The following is a 6192-nucleotide window of genomic DNA, read 5'->3' on the forward strand; positions in this document are numbered from 1 at the left end:
TTTTATTTTTGTGTATGTTTATATGTCTGTATGTAGCCTGCATCCATGAATGTGCATGTGCCTGTCATGTATATATGGGTGCCCATTAAAGCCAGAAAACAGCCTGGGATCCTTTGGAACAAGAGTTACAGGTGGTTGTCTGCTGCCTGAAGTGAGTGCTGGGAACTGAACTCAGATCCTCTGGAAGAGCAGCCAGTGCTCTTAACCACTGGACCATCTCTTCAGGCCATGTGTAAGCAAAAATTTTACCAGGTGGAGGAGATGAAAAGATTTTAAATCCTGGGGCTGGAGAGATGGGATTGAATTCCCAGCACTCACATGGTGAATCACAACACGTGCTAACTCCAGTTCCAGGGCATCTGACACCCTCTTTCGGCCTCCATGGGCACAATATGGTACAAAGACAAGCATACAGACAAAATACCCAAGCACATAAAAATTAGGAAGAAAAAAAAAATCCGTGCCGGGCAGTGGCGGCACACACCTTTAATCCCAGCACTTGGGAGGCAAAGGCAGGCTGATCTCTGTGAGTTTGAGGCTAGCCTGGTCTACAAAGCAAGTTCTAGGACAGCCAGGGCTGTTTCACAGACAAACCCTGTCTTGAAAAAAAAAATAGGAAGGAAACAACAACAACAATTAAGAACACAAAAACGTTTGTTTATATAAAGGATTGCTGCATTCCTACAGGCAGGTTGCCCTGAGAGGTTGACTCCCCTTCCCAATTTCCTTCATTTCCTCACACAGATTTCCAAATTAGTCAGTCAAGAGTAGGAAGTACCACATTCTCCCTTGCTTTAGGGATAAAAGCCAGAGGCCACCATAGTACACTCATTTTACAGAAAAAATTTGTCTTGCTGGGCTACATCATTCATGTTAAAAGATAGTCTTTTTTTTTTTTTTTTTTTTTTTTTTTTTTTTTTTTTTTTTTTAAGAGAGTCTTTTAACAGAGGCTTCTCTATATAACCTGCCTGGACTTGTCCTCCTGATCTGCTTTCTACTACCTCCATATTGCTAGGATTGTAAGTGTGTACCACCAAGCCCCATTTTATACAATACGAGGGATCAAATGCAGAACTCGGCACATGCTAGGTAAGCAAGCACTCTACCAACTGATCTATATCTCTATCTTAGGGTCACTATTGCTGTGATGAAACACCATGACCAAAAACAACTTGGGGAGGAAAGGGTTTATTTCACTCACAGTTCCGTGTAACAGTTCATCATCAAAAGCTGTGAGGGCAGGAACTCAAGCAGGTCAGGAACCTGGAGGCAGGAGCTGATGCAGAGGCCATGGAGGGGCGCTGCTTACTCACTTGCTCCCCCATGGCTTGCTCAGCTTGCTTATAGAACCCAGGACCATCAGTTGGCACCATTCACAAGGCACTGGGCCCTCCCTCATCAATCACTAATAAGAAAATGCCCAGCCGGGCAGCAGCGGCGCACTGCTTTTAATCAGTGCCTTTAATCCCAGCACTCCAGGGGCAGAGGCAGGCATATCTCTGTGAGTTCAAGGCCAGCCTGGTCTACAGAGCCGAGATCCAGGACAGGAACCAAAACTACACAGAGAAACCTTGTCTCGAAGAAAAAAAGAAAAGAAAACGCCCTACAGCAGGATCTTAGGGAGGCATTTTTCTCAACCAAGGTTCCTTTCTTTCAGATAACTTTAAGCTTATGTCAAGTTGACATAAAACTAGCCAGCATATTTTTAATAGATTTTTAAAGATCTATTTTATCTTTAAAATTGTGTGTGTGTATGTGTGTGTGTGTGTCACAGTGGGTATGTGTACATGATGGCAGAGGCCAGAGGCTTCAGATCTCCTGGAGCTAGAGTTGCAGACAGTTACTAGATTCCCAATGTGGGTGCTGGGAATTGAACCTGGGTCCTCTGGAAGTGCAGCCAGTGCTCTTAACTGTTGAACCTATCTCCAGGTCCAAGGCAGGTGGATTTCTGTATGTTCTGGGTCAGCATGGTTTCTCTTTTTGAGATAGGTCCTTGCCACCTAGCCCTGACAGCCTTAGAACTTTTTCTAGAACAGTAATTTTTTTGCCTCTGCCTCCTCCTAAGTGCTGGAATTGTAGATGTGAGTAACAACACCTGGCTATATTTCTTTCCTTTTTTTTTGAGCTAGGTTTTCATTATGTAGCTTTGGCTGGCCTCAAACTAGCAGAATTCTGTCAGCTTCTGCTTCCTGAGTGCTGGGAACAAAAGGTGTGAGTCCCACGCCAGGCATGAAGCATTCTTACGCCATGAGTCATCTCTCCAGTCCTCCTTAATAACAGCTAAACTAAATCAAACAACAAAACCTACAAGCCAGGTGATGTAGTCTGGGAGTCCCTGGGAACTGAGGCAAGAGGATTACTGCAAGTTCAAGGCCAAACTGGGCTACATAATGAGTTCCAGGACAGTTTGGACAATAGAGCAAAACTGTCACACAAAAGAGGGAGAAGGGCTGGGTACACAGCTCAATTGGTAGAAAGCTTTCCTAGCATGCAGGAGGCCCTGGATTCAGTCTGCAGCACTAAGTAAACTGGGTGTGGTATTAAATGCTTGTCATCTCAGCACTCTGTGAGTTTAAAAATTCAAAGCCATACTTGGCTACATAGCAAGTTTAAGGTCAGAATACATGTTTACTATACATGAAGTGCTAGGTTTCAGCTGGGAACACACACACACACACACACACACACACACACACACACACACACACACACAAATAACACAGAATCACCATCTACTGTTTAGGAATTGATCCCACAGAAGTGAGAGCTGACATGGCGTGGTGACTAGGGATTTCCCTCCCTAAACCAGCACCCTCTAAGGGAGTCCTCAGGGAATGGCACCTTAGGAATTTAATATGCTTCAACTTTAGTCCCTGTAAGTACTAAAACCCCTCCACTTTAGAGAGAGTAAATCCACTTTAGAGAGAGCTGGGCAGTGGTGGTGTAGGACTTTAATCTCAGGAGCAGGGAGGCAGAGGCTGGTGAATCTCTGAGTTCGAGGCCAGCCTTGTCTACAGAGTGAGTTCCAGGACAGCCAGAGATACACAGAGAAACCTTGTCTTAAAAAATAAAAAACAGGGCTGGAGGGATAGCTCAGCCGTTAAAGGCTAGGCTCACAACCAAAAAATAAAAAACAAGGGAGAGAGAGAGAGAGAGAGAGAGAGAGAGAGAGAGAGAGAGAGAGAGAGAGAGAGAGAGAGCGAGCGAGCTTGAGCTAGGATAGAGAAATAACTTGGTCCAAGGTCACCTTGGTCTACATCCCTGCAAAGGGAAGAGGAGAGGGTGGTTCATAAGAATGACAAGGAAGTCCCAAGGAGCAGAGAAGGGCAGGGAAAAGGTCTAACACTTATTTGGCATAACCTTCCAGGGGCTGGCTAAACCACACTGGCAGCTGCTTCTAGGTGGTGTCTGGGGTCCCGGCAGGCCTAGCATCCGTGCAGGAGATCTGGGAAGGGTGGGGTGGGCTTCGTGTGAGAGGAAGCTAAGGGATGAGAGGATGAGAGGGATACCAGGCCAGGCCGGCGTCAGCTGGCCAGCCACAGGGCAGTAGTACGTCATTTTCCCAGGTATACAGATAGGAGGGCACACCTGATGCTCGGCATACTCCAGCCAGAGGCTGGATAGGAAAGAAAAGCTGGGGTGGGGCGCCCTCTCTGTCCTCACTTTACAGAGTGGAAAACAGGCTCTCAGAAGGAACTTGCCAAGGATGGTGAGTTCCAGGCCAGACTGGAATAGATCCTGAGCCCGTCTTGAATTTCACCCTCCTCTACAAAGAAAAGGTCAAAGGCAGATAATTCAGTTATCTTTCTGAGGTAGGATTCAGCTTGACACAGGCCCCAGTCTGGAAGCTGACTGAACTCCTTTTCTTTTCAGAAACATTCCACTTATTAGTGCACGCGCCCATATGCACATGTGTATGTATGCTTATACTTACCACGCAGGAGTCGAGCATGTGAAGACAGCTCTGTGGAGTCTTTCCTGCCTTTTATTTGGGTTCTGGAGATCAAACTCAGATCATCAGGCTTGGCAGCAAGTGACCTTAGCCTCTGCTCCCTGCTCTGCGCTGGGCTTTCTTTGGTTGAAGCTGTGAGCAAGAACTAAGGACCCACACTGGGGTGTATTTCCAGGGAGGGTAGGCTTTTGAGGCTGCCGGGCCTGGGTATTAGATACCATCACAGGGCTGCTGGGAAATGGGCTGTATGTTTCGTTTCATTTCTGTGATCCAGGTTCTAATCGTGGTCTGTTTCTGCCATCTCCTCTCTTCAGACCTTCATTTTCTTATTGCAAAATGGGGGGGGGGTAGTATCCCCCATTTAACATTTAACACCTACTCTGTGCAGGCAACTATTCCTTTAAGGCTACACTCATTTTTTAATTTCATTTTCTGAGACAGAGTTTCTCTGTGTAAGTGCTGGGATTAAAGGCATGTGCCATCACCACCTTGCCTAAGGCTACACTCATTTTACAGAGGAAGAAACTGAAGCCAGAGAGGTTGCCTCTTGCCCACCACACAGCTGTAGAATTAGGATTTGACTCTAAGTATGGTGGTAGAAGTTGTGGGTGTTGAACGGGACAACAGATTAAGTAGGGAGCCTCACTTACTCACAGTGAACAAGAGCAATGTCACAGGCTTCCTTTCTGGAGCTGAAACATGGGAGCTACACAGCATACTCTGGGAAAACAGTACCAAGAGGCACCCCCTAGTAACCGAGGAACCTGGGTGCTGCCGGAGGAGCTCCAGCAGTGCTTCCTGAAGCAGACCGATGAGATCCACATGGGAGGCAGTTTTCACATCTCTGGTCACAGCTCATGGAACATATCATGGCATCTGCTTTGTTCCCAGGTTGTATGTCCTAACACAAGTCCTGGCCACAAGGACTCCGGCTGTGCAGAGCAGAAGCAAAGTTCAAGCTCAGGCAGGTTATATGGCCTTAGTCCCTCCTCATCCAAATCCAGGACCAGCTGCTCCTTTCGGCACCAGGAAACACCATCACTCAGGCTCTGCTGCCACACTGAGGGGACAGGGAGAACTGCAGCGCTGAATGTCTGGTACTGAGCTGGTGGACCTCAAACCGCCCCCACCCACGGCCCCAGCATGGGTTCCAGCACCCACTCATAACATCCGGGGTCCTGGGATTGCTGGCTTTACACTTCCTAGTTGCTTTCCTGTGCAGTGACTTTTCTACCAATTTGTCTTCACAACAGCCCATGGAATCCTAAGGCAGACCATGTTCCATCAAAAGCCCCCAGTTGGGAACCCTGCAGTATCTGGAGCTCGTTGCAAAATTCAATTGGCAAATCATCATGTTTTAGAGGATGTAGCTCAGTGACAGAGCGCTTGCCTAACACATATCAAATCCTTGGTTCAATTCCTAGCACCAATAAATAAACAAAGAATAAAGTGTGTGTGTATATAAGTTAGACTTATTCTCACAAGCTTCCTGTGCCAGTTAACAGCAAAAGAAAATCGGGGACTGAGAATTGGACTCAGTTTCATTGTTTTTCCCCAGCATATTCCCTGTTCTGAGTTTGGTCCCCAGCACTGGGTGAGGAGGGAAGAAAAAATTATATAAAATTGAAATTACAGGGCTGGAGCGAGATGGCGCAGGGTTGAGAGCACTGGGTGCTCCTCTAGAGGTCTTAGCAACCACATGGTGGCTCACAACCACCTATAGTGGGATCTGATGCCCTCTTCTGGCATAAAGGTGTACATGCAGATAGAGCACTCATACACAAAATAAGTCTTAAAAAAAATTGAAATTATATTAAAAACTAAGATACTAATATTCAAAAGTAAAGATTTTCTGTTTGAATTTACTATTCTTTTCCCCTGGAACTCATGACTCCCCTGCTTCAGTTTCCTGAGTGCTGGGATTATAGGTATACACTAACTGCACTTAGTGTTATCTAGGATCTATTTGTTTTGTCTGTGCTGGGGATTGAACACATTAGGTAAGCAATCTACCCAATCCTCTGTATACCCAGAAAACAAACAAAAAAACTCAAATAGTCTGATTAAAAACAGAAACCAGGGCCGAGACAGTTCACAGCATACAGGTGAGACAGCTCACGTCTGTTAATACCAGTTCCAGGGATCTAACTACCTCTTCTGGCCTCCTCAGACACCTGCACTCATGTGCATAAGCCCACATTAGACATGTACAACTAAAAACAACTTCTTTTAAGAAAGAA

The sequence above is a fragment of the Peromyscus californicus genome, unplaced genomic scaffold (assembly GCF_007827085.1).
Source record: "Peromyscus californicus insignis strain IS unplaced genomic scaffold, ASM782708v3 Scaffold_3__1_contigs__length_106647218, whole genome shotgun sequence".
Classification (NCBI taxonomy): Eukaryota; Metazoa; Chordata; class Mammalia; order Rodentia; family Cricetidae; genus Peromyscus; species Peromyscus californicus.